The sequence below is a fragment of the Scyliorhinus torazame genome, chromosome 28 (assembly GCF_047496885.1).
Source record: "Scyliorhinus torazame isolate Kashiwa2021f chromosome 28, sScyTor2.1, whole genome shotgun sequence".
NCBI classification, from domain to species: Eukaryota; Metazoa; Chordata; class Chondrichthyes; order Carcharhiniformes; family Scyliorhinidae; genus Scyliorhinus; species Scyliorhinus torazame.
In genome coordinates this window covers 1,405,527-1,417,500 of record NC_092734.1, presented here as the reverse complement: position 1 = coordinate 1,417,500, position 11,974 = coordinate 1,405,527, and positions in this window count along the sequence as shown.

The window sequence follows — 11,974 nt, the reverse complement described above, 5'->3', positions numbered from 1 at the left end:
CGTACTCAGTTCCGTGAAACAAGATGACGTAAAATCCTATGCGAAAAAGAATGTTGAACGTGCGCCAGTAAAGTGGCAGACACTTCGGCGCTGCATCCCTTATTGGTGCAGAAAAAAGGGTAACCACCCATCTGTCCGTAACCCGGAATCCTAACCTTGACGAGTGCCACGTATAACATTAACTTGTTCCAAGTAGTGTCATAATACACAATTTTTTTTTTCTCTCCCCTCTTCTCTGATTCTTATATCTATCCTACAAATCTTCATATTTCTAGCCCTATCCATAATCTTCCCTGGCACTATCCTCACTTTTATAAGGTCACCCTTCTGTCCGTAATCCGGAATCCTAACCCCAACCCGAACCCTAACCGTACACATTTACAATTTTAAATAATCTTTCATCCCAAACTTCTTATATAACTACAATCTAATCTTCGCTGCTCACGTACTATTTTCCAACTTGTATTTATCTTAAATTTCTCAATACGTACTCAGTTCCGTGAAACAAGATGACGTAAAATCCTATGCGGAAAAGAATATTGAACGTGCGCCAGTAAAGTGGCAGACGCTTCGGCGCTGTATCCCTTATTGGGTGCAGAAAAAAGAGTAACCACCCATCTGTCCGTAACCCGGAATCCTAACCCTAACCCGAACCCGAACCCTAACCCTAACCCTAACCCCAACCCGAACCTTACACATTTACAATTTTAAATCTTTCATCCCAACCTTCTTAAATAACTACAATCTAATCTTCGCTGCTCACGTACTATTTTCCAACTTGTATTTATCTTAAATTTCTAAATACGTGCTCAGTTCCGTGAAACAAGATGACGTAAAATCCTATGCGGAAAAGAATGTTGAACATGCGCCAGTAAAGTGGCAGACGCTTCGGAGCTGTATCCCTTATTGGGTGCAGAAAAAAGGGTAACCACCCATCTGTCCGTAACCCGGAATCCTAACCCTAACCCGAACCCTAACCCTAACCCTAACCTTACACATTTACAATTTTAAATAATCTTTCATCCCAACCTTCTTATATAACTACAATCTAATCTTCGCTGCTCACGTACTATTTTCCAACTTGTATTTATCTTAAATTTCTAAATACGTACTCAGTTCCGTGAAACAAGATGACGTAAAATCCTATGCGGAAAAGAATGTTGAACGTGCGCCAGTAAAGTGGCAGACGCTTCGGCGCTGTATCCCTTATTGGGTGCAGAAAAAAGGGTAACCTGCCATCTGTCCGTAACCCGGAATCCTAACCCTAACCCTAACCCTAAACCCTAACCCTAACCCTAACCCTCTCCTCCCCACAACCTTACAGGTTCTTTCTCCTCCCCACAACTCAACCTCACCAGACCCCCCTTCCACCCCACAACTCAACCTCATAAATCCCAACTCCTCCCCACAACTCAACCTCAGTTACTTTCTCCTCCCCACAACTAAACCTCACAGGCCCCAACTTCTCCCCACAACTCAACCTCATACGTCCCCTCTCCTCCCCATAGCTCAACATCATAGGCCCCAACTCCTCCCCACAATTCAACCCGATAGGTCCCCTCTCCTCCCCACAACTCAACCTCGCATGTTCTTTCTCTTCCCCACAACTCAACCTCACCAGACCCCCCTTCCTCCCCACAACTTAACTTCACAACCCCCAACTATTCCCCACAACTCAATCTCATACGTCCCCTCTCCTCCCCATAACTCAACCTCACAGTTACTTTCTCCTCCCCATAACTCAAACTCACCACATCCCCTTCCTACCCACAACTCAACCTCACAGTCCCCAACTCCTCCCCACAACTCAACCTCACAGGTCCCAACTCTTTCCCACAATTCAACCTCATAGGTTCCCTCTCCCCCCACAACTCAGCCTCTTAGGTCCTTTCTCCTCCTCACAACTCAACCTCACCAGACCACCCTTCCTCCCTACAACTCAAGGTCACAGGCCCCAACTCCTCCCCACAACTCAACCTCACAGGCCCCATCTCCTCCCCACAACTCAACCTCACAGGTCCTTACTCTTCCCCACAACTCAACCTTACCAGACCCCCCTTCCTCCCCACAACTCAACCTCATAGGCCCTAACTCCTCCCCACAACTCAACCTCATAGGTCCCTTCTCCTCCCCACAACTCAACCTCACAGGTTCTTTCTCCTCCTGACAACTCAACCTCACCAGACCACCCTTTCCTCCCTACAACTCAACCTCATAGGCCCCAAATCCTCCCCACAACTCTATCTCACAGGTCCTTTCTCTTCCCCACAACCCAACCTCACCAGACCACCTTCCTCCCGACAACTCAACCTCACAGGCCCCAACTCCTCTCCACAACTCAACCTCATAAGTCCCCTCTCTTCCCACAACTCAACCTCACAGATCCTTTCTCCTCCCCACAACTCAACCTCGCCAGACCCCCCTTCCTCCCCACAACTCAACCTCACAGGTCCCAACTCCTCTCCACAACTCAACCTCATAGGTCACCCCTCCTCCCCACAACATAACCTCACAGGTCCTTTCTCCTCCCCAAAACTCAACCTCACCAGAGCCCTCTTCCTCCCCACAACTCAACCTCACAGGTCCCAACTCCTCCCCACAACTCAACCTCATAGGCCCCCTTTCCTCCCCACAACTCAACCTCACAGGTCCTTTCTCCTCCCCACAACTCAACCGTACCAGACCCCCCTTCCTCCCCACAACTCAACCTCACCCGACCCCCTTTCCTCCCCACATCTCAAACTCACAGGCCCCAACTCCTCCCCACAACTCAACCTCACAGGTCCTTTCTCTTCCCCACAACTCAACCTCACAGGTCCTTTCTCCTCCCCACATCTCAACCGCACCAGACCCCCCTTCCTCCCCACAACTCAAACTCACAGGCCCCAACTCCTTCCCACAACTCAACCTCACAGGACTCAGCTTCTCCCCACAACTCAACCTCACAGGTCCTTTCTCTTCCCCACAACTCAACCTCTCCAGACCCCCTTCTTCCCCATTACTCAACTTCACAGACCCCAACTCCACCCCACAACTCAACCTCATAGTTCCCCTCTCCTCCCCACAACTCAACCTCACAAGTCCTTTCTCCTCCCCCAACTCAACCTCACCAGACCCCCCTTCCTCCCCACAACTCAACCTCACAGGCCCCAACTCTTCCCCACAACTCAACCTTATAGGTCCCCTCTCCTCCCCACAACTCGACCTCACAGGTCCTTTCTCCTCCCCACAACTATACCTCACAAGACCCCTCTTCCTCCCCACAACTCAACCTCACAGGTCCCAACTCCTCTCCACAACTCAACCTCATAGGTCCCCTCTCCTCCCCACAACTCGACCTCACAGGTCCTTTCTCCTCCCCACAACTCAACCTCACCAGACCCCTCTTCCTCCCCACAATTCAACCTCACAGGTCCCAACTCCTCTCCACAACTCAACCTCATAGGTCACCTCTCCTCCCCACAACTCAACCTTATAGGCCCCCTTTCATCCCCACAACTCAAACTCACAGGTCCTTTCTCCACCCCACAACTCAACCTCATGGGTCCCCTGTCCTCTCCACAATTTAACCTCATAGGTCCTTTCTCCTACCCACAACTCAACCTCACCAGACCCCCCTTCCACCCCACAACTTAAACTCATAGGCCCCAATTTATCTCCACAACTAAACCTCATAGATCATCTCTCCTCCCCACAACTTAACCTCACAGGTCCTCTCTCCTCCCCACAATTCAACCTCACCGGATCCCCCTTCTTCCCCACAACTCAACCTCATAGGCCCCAACTCCTCCCCACAACTCAACCTCAGATTCCCGCTCCTCCCCACAACTCAACCTCACAGGTCTTTTCTCCTCCCCACAACTCAACCTCACCGGACCCCCTTCCTCCCACAACTCAACCTCACAAGTCTTTTCTCCTCCCCACAACTCAACCTCACCGGACCCCCCTTCCTCCCCACAAATTAACCTCACACACCCTAATTCCTCCCAACAGCTCAATCTCATAGGTCCCCTCTCCTCCCCACAACTAAACCACATACGTCCTTTCTCTTCCCCATAACTCAACCTCACCAGACCCCCCTTCCTCCTCACAACCCAACCACACACGCCCCAATTCCTCCCAACAACTCAATCTTGTAGGTCCCCTCTCCTCCCCACAACTAAGCCACATACGTCCTTTCTCTTCCCCACAACTCAACCTCACCAGACCCCCCTTCCGCCCCACAACTCAACCTCACAGGCCCTAACTCCTCCCCACAAATCAACCTCATAGGTCCCCTCTCTTCTCCACAACTCAACCTCACAGGCCCTTTCTTCTCCCCACAACCCAACTGCACCAGACCCCCCTTCCACCCCACAACTTAAACTCATAGGCCCCAATTTATCTCCACAACTAAACCTCATAGATCATCTCTCCTCCCCACAACTTAACCTCACAGGTTCTCTCTCCTCCCCACAACTCAACCTCACCGGATCCCCCTTCTTCCCCACAACTCAACCTCATAGGCCCCAACTCCTCCCCACAACTCAACCTCAGATTCCCGCTCCTCCCCACAACTCAACCTCACAGGTCTTTTCTCCTCCCCACAACTCAACCTCACCGGACCCCCCTTCCTCCCCACAACTCAACGTCACATGCCCCAACTCCTCCCCACAACTCAACCTCAGAGGTCCCCTCACCTCCCCGCAACTCAACCTCACAGGTCTTTTTTCCTCCCCACAACTCAACCTCACCAGACTCCCCTTCCTCCCCACAACACATACTTCATAGGTCCCAACTCCTTCCCACAACTCAACCTCATAGGCCCCCTTTCCTCCCCACAACTCAACCTCAAAGGCCCCAACTCCTCCCCACAACTCAACCTCACAGGTCCTTTCTCCTCCCCACAACTCAACCTCACCAAACCCCCCTTCCTCCCGACAACTTAACCTTATAGGCCCCAACTCCTCCCCACAACTGAACCTCATAGGTCCCTTCTCCTCCCCACAACTCAACCTCACATGTCCTTTCTCCTCCTTACAACTCAACGTCACCAGACCCCCCTTCCTCCCCACAACTCAACCTCACAGGACGCAACTCCTCCGCAAAACTCAACCTCACAGGTCCTTTCTCTTCCCCACAACTCAACCTCACAGGCCCCAACCCCTCCACACAACTCAACCTCACAGGTCCTTTCTCCTCCCCACAACTCAACATTACCAGACCCCCCATCCTCCCTACAACCCAACCTCACAGATCCCAACTCCTCCCCACAACTCAACCTCATAGGTTCCCTCTCCTCCCACAACTCAACCTCACAGGTCCTTTCTCCTCCCCACAACTCAACCTTACCAGACCCCCACCCCCCACAACTCAACCTCATAGGCCAAAACTCCTCCCCACAACTCAACCTCACCAGACCCCCATTCCTCCCCACAACTCAACCTCACAGGCCCCAACTCTTCCCCACAACTCAACCTCATAGGTCCCCTCTCCACCCCACAGGTCCTTCCTCCTCCCCACAACTCAACCTCACCAGACCCCGCTTCCTCCTCACAACACAACCTCACACGCCACAACTCTTCCCCACAACTCAACCTCATAGGTTCCCTTTCCTCCCCACAACTCAACCTCACAGGTCTTTTCTCCCCCCCCCACAACTCAACCTCACCAGACCCCCCCTTCCTCCCAACAACTAAACCTCAAAGGCCCTAACTCCTCCCCACAAATCAACCTCATAGGTCCCCTCTCCTTCCCACAACTCAACCTCATAGGCCCTTTCTCCTCCCCACAACGCAACCTCACCAGACCCCCCTTCCTCCCCACAACTCAACCTCACAGGCCTCAACTCCTCCCCACAACTCAGCCTCATAGTTCCCCTCGCTTCCCCACAAATCAACTTCACAGATCCTTTCTCCTCCCCACAACTCAACCTCACCAGACCCCCTTCCTGCCACAATTCAACCTCGTAGGCCACAACTGCTCCCAACAACTCAACCTCATTGGTCCCCTCTCCTTCCCACAACTCAACCTCACAGGTCCTTTCTCCTCCCTACAACTCAACCTCACCAGACCTCTTCCCCCCCCCCACAACTCAACCTCATAGGCCACAACTCCTCCCCACAACTCAACCTCATAGGGTCCCCTCTCCTCCCCACAACTCAACTTCACAGGTCCTTTCTCCTCCCCACAACTCAAACTCACCAGACCCCCTTTCCTCCCCACAACTCAACCTCACACGCCCCAATTCCTCCCAACAACTCAACCTCATAGGTCCCCTCAACTCCCCACAACTCAACCTCATACGTCCTTTCTCTTCCCCACAACTCAACCTCACCAGACCCCCCTTCCTCCCCACAACTTAACCTCATAGGCCCCAACTCCTCCCCACAACTCAACCTCATAGGTTCCCTCTCCTCCCCACAACTCAATCTCACAGGACTTTTCTTCTCCCCACAACTCAACCTCACCAGAGCCCCCTTCCTCCCCACAACTCAACCTCACAGGCCCTAACTCCTCCCCAGAAATCAACCTCATAGGTCCCCTCTCTTCTCCACAACTCAACCTCACAGGCCCTTTCTCCTCCCCACACCCCAACTGCACCAGACGCCCCTTCCTCCCCACAACTCAACCTCACAGGTCCCAACTCCTCCCCACAACTCAACCTCATAGACCCCCTTTCCTCCCCACAACTCAACCTCACAGATCCTTTCTCCTCCCCACAACTCAACCGCACCAGACCCCCTTCCCCCCCACAACTCAACGTCACAGGCCCCAACTCCTCCCCACAACTCAACCTCATAGGTCCCCTCTCCTCCCCACAACTCAACCTCACAGGTTTTTTTCCTCCCCACAACTCAACCTCACCAGACTCCCCTTCCTCCCCACAACACATACCTCATTGGTCCAAACTCCTCCCCACAACTCAACCTCATAGGCCCCCCTTCCTCCCCACAACTCAACGTCACAGGCCCCAACTCCTCCCCACAACTCAACCTCATAGGCCCCCTTTCCTCCCCACAACTCAACCTCATACGCCCCAACTGCTCCCCACAACTCAGCCTGATTGGTCCCCTCTCCTTCCCACAACTCAACCTCACAGGTCCTTTCTCTTCCCCACAACTAAACCTCACCAGACCCCCCTTCCTCCCACAACTCAAACTCATAGGTCCCCTCTCGTCTCCACAACTCAACCTCACAGGTCTTTTTTCCTCCCCACAACTCATCCTCACCAAACTCCCCTTCCTCCCCACAATACGTTCCTCCTAGGTCCCAACTCCTCCCCACAACTCAATCTCATAGGCCCCCTTTCCTCCCCACAACTCAACCTCATAGGCCCCAACTTCTCCCCACAACTCAACCTCATAGGTCCCCTCTCCTCCCCACAACTCAACCTCACAGGTCCTTTCTCCTCCCCACAACTCAACCTCACCAGACCCCCCTTCCTCCCCACAACTCAACCTCACATGCCGCAACTCCTCCCCACAACTCAACCTCACAGGTCCTTCCTCTTCCCCACAACTCAACCTCACAGGCCCCAACCCCTCCCCACAACTCAACCTCATAGGTCCCCTCTCCTCCCCACAACTCAACCTCACAGGTCCTTTCTCCTCCCCACAACGCAACCTTACCAGACCCCCTTCCTCCATACAACCCAACCTCACAGATCCCAACTCCTCCCCACAACTCAACCTCATAGTTCCCCTCTCCTCCCCACAACTCAACCTCACCAGAACCCCCTTTCTCCCCACAACTCAACCTCGCAGGCCCCAACTACTCCCCACATCTCAACCTCATGGTTCCCCTCTCTTCCCCACAAATCAACTTCACAGGTCCTTTCTCCTCCCCACAATTCAACCTCACCAGACCCCCCTTCCTCCCCACAACTCAACCTCGTAGGCCACAACTGCTCCCCACAACTCAACCTCATAGATCCCCTCTTCTTCCCACAACTCAACTTCACATGTCCTTTCTCCTCCTTACAACTCAACATCACCAGACCCCCCTTCCTCCCCACAACTAAACCTTACAGACCCCAACTCCTCCCCACAAATCAACCTCATAGGTCCCCTCTCCTCCCCACAACTCAACCTCACAGGTCCTTTCTCCTCCCCACAACTCAACCTCACCAGACCCCCCTTTCTCCCCACAACTCAACCTCGCAGGCCCCAACTACTCCCCACATCTCAACCTTATAGTTCCCCTCTCTTCCGCACAAATCAACTTCACAGGCCCTTTCTCCTCCCCGCAACGCAACCTCACCAGACCTCCCTTCCTCCCCACAACTCAACCTCACAGGCCTCAACTCCTCCCCACAACTCAACCTCATAGTTCCCCTCTCTTCCCCACAAATCAACTTCACAGATCCTTTCTCCTCCCCACAACTCAACCGTACCAGACCCCCCTTCCTCCCCACAACTCAACCTCACCCGACCCCCTTTCCTCCCCACATCTCAAACTCACAGGCCCCAACTCCTCCCCACAACTCAACCTCACAGGTCCTTTCTCTTCCCCACAACTCAACCTCACAGGTCCTTTCTCCTCCCCACATCTCAACCGCACCAGACCCCCCTTCCTCCCCACAACTCAAACTCACAGGCCCCAACTCCTTCCCACAACTCAACCTCACAGGACTCAGCTTCTCCCCACAACTCAACCTCACAGGTCCTTTCTCTTCCCCACAACTCAACCTCTCCAGACCCCCTTCTTCCCCATTACTCAACTTCACAGACCCCAACTCCACCCCACAACTCAACCTCATAGTTCCCCTCTCCTCCCCACAACTCAACCTCACATGTCCTTTCTCCTCCCCCAACTCAACCTCACCAGACCCCCCTTCCTCCCCACAACTCAACCTCACAGGCCCCAACTCTTCCCCACAACTCAACCTTATAGGTCCCCTCTCCTCCCCACAACTCGACCTCACAGGTCCTTTCTCCTCCCCACAACTATACCTCACAAGACCCCTCTTCCTCCCCACAACTCAACCTCACAGGTCCCAACTCCTCTCCACAACTCAACCTCATAGGTCCCCTCTCCTCCCCACAACTCGACCTCACAGGTCCTTTCTCCTCCCCACAACTCAACCTCACCAGACCCCTCTTCCTCCCCACAATTCAACCTCACAGGTCCCAACTCCTCTCCACAACTCAACCTCATAGGTCACCTCTCCTCCCCACAACTCAACCTTATAGGCCCCCTTTCATCCCCACAACTCAAACTCACAGGTCCTTTCTCCACCCCACAACTCAACCTCATGGGTCCCCTGTCCTCTCCACAATTTAACCTCATAGGTCTTTTCTCCTACCCACAACTCAACCTCACCAGACCCCCCTTCCACCCCACAACTTAAACTCATAGGCCCCAATTTATCTCCACAACTAAACCTCATAGATCATCTCTCCTCCCCACAACTTAACCTCACAGGTCCTCTCTCCTCCCCACAACTCAACCTCACCGGATCCCCCTTCTTCCCCACAACTCAACCTCATAGGCCCCAACTCCTCCCCACAACTCAACCTCAGATTCCCGCTCCTCCCCACAACTCAACCTCACAGGTCTTTTCTCCTCCCCACAACTCAACCTCACCGGACCCCCTTCCTCCCACAACTCAACCTCACAAGTCTTTTCTCCTCCCCACAACTCAACCTCACCGGACCCCCCTTCCTCCCCACAAATTAACCTCACACACCCTAATTCCTCCCAACAGCTCAATCTCATAGGTCCCCTCTCCTCCCCACAACTAAACCACATACGTCCTTTCTCTTCCCCATAACTCAACCTCACCAGACCCCCCTTCCTCCTCACAACCCAACCACACACGCCCCAATTCCTCCCAACAACTCAATCTTGTAGGTCCCCTCTCCTCCCCACAACTAAGCCACATACGTCCTTTCTCTTCCCCACAACTCAACCTCACCAGACCCCCCTTCCGCCCCACAACTCAACCTCACAGGCCCTAACTCCTCCCCACAAATCAACCTCATAGGTCCCCTCTCTTCTCCACAACTCAACCTCACAGGCCCTTTCTTCTCCCCACAACCCAACTGCACCAGACCCCCCTTCCACCCCACAACTTAAACTCATAGGCCCCAATTTATCTCCACAACTAAACCTCATAGATCATCTCTCCTCCCCACAACTTAACCTCACAGGTCCTCTCTCCTCCCCACAACTCAACCTCACCGGATCCCCCTTCTTCCCCACAACTCAACCTCATAGGCCCCAACTCCTCCCCACAACTCAACCTCAGATTCCCGCTCCTCCCCACAACTCAACCTCACAGGTCTTTTCTCCTCCCCACAACTCAACCTCACCGGACCCCCCTTCCTCCCACAACTCAACCTCACAAGTCTTTTCTCCTCCCCACAACTCAACCTCACCGGACCCCCCTTCCTCCCCACAAATTAACCTCACACACCCCAATTCCTCCCAACAGCTCAATCTCATAGGTCCCCTCTCCTCCCCACAACTAAACCACATACGTCCTTTCTCTTCCCCATAACTCAACCTCACCAGACCCCCCTTCCTCCTCACAACCCAACCACACACGCCCCAATTCCTCCCAACAACTCAATCTTGTAGGTCCCCTCTCCTCCCCACAACTAAGCCACATACGTCCTTTCTCTTCCCCACAACTCAACCTCACCAGACCCCCCTTCCGCCCCACAACTCAACCTCACAGGCCCTAACTCCTCCCCACAAATCAACCTCATAGGTCCCCTCTCTTCTCCACAACTCAACCTCACAGGCCCTTTCTTCTCCCCACAACCCAACTGCACCAGACGCCCCTTCCTCCCCACAACTCAACCTCACAGGTCCCAACTCCTCCCCACAACTCAACCTCATAGACCCCCTTTCCTTCCCACAACTCAACCTCACAGATCCTTTCTCCTCCCCACAACTCAACCGCACCAGAAACCCCTTCCTCCCCACAACTCAACGTCACATGCCCCAACTCCTCCCCACAACTCAACCTCAGAGGTCCCCTCACCTCCCCGCAACTCAACCTCACAGGTCTTTTTTCCTCCCCACAACTCAACCTCACCAGACTCCCCTTCCTCCCCACAACACATACTTCATAGGTCCCAACTCCTTCCCACAACTCAACCTCATAGGCCCCCTTTCCTCCCCACAACTCAACCTCAAAGGCCCCAACTCCTCCCCACAACTCAACCTCACAGGTCTTTTTTCCTCCCCACAACTCAACCTCACCAGACTCCCCTTCCTCCCCACAACACATACTTCATAGGTCCCAACTCCTTCCCACAACTCAACCTCACCAAACCCCCCTTCCTCCCGACAACTTAACCTTATAGGCCCCAACTCCTCCCCACAACTGAACCTCATAGGTCCCTTCTCCTCCCCACAACTCAACCTCACATGTCCTTTCTCCTCCTTACAACTCAACGTCACCAGACCCCCCTTCCTCCCCACAACTCAACCTCACAGGACGCAACTCCTCCGCAAAACTCAACCTCACAGGTCCTTTCTCTTCCCCACAACTCAACCTCACAGGCCCCAACCCCTCCACACAACTCAACCTCACAGGTCCTTTCTCCTCCCCACAACTCAACATTACCAGACCCCCCATCCTCCCTACAACCCAACCTCACAGATCCCAACTCCTCCCCACAACTCAACCTCATAGGTTCCCTCTCCTCCCACAACTCAACCTCACAGGTCCTTTCTCCTCCCCACAACTCAACCTTACCAGACCCCCCCCCCCCACAACTCAACCTCATAGGCCAAAACTCCTCCCCACAACTCAACCTCACCAGACCCCCATTCCTCCCCACAACTCAACCTCACAGGCCCCAACTCTTCCCCACAACTCAACCTCATAGGTCCCCTCTCCACCCCACAGGTCCTTCCTCCTCCCCACAACTCAACCTCACCAGACCCCGCTTCCTCCTCACAACACAACCTCACACGCCACAACTCTTCCCCACAACTCAACCTCATAGGTTCCCTTTCCTCCCCACAACTCAACCTC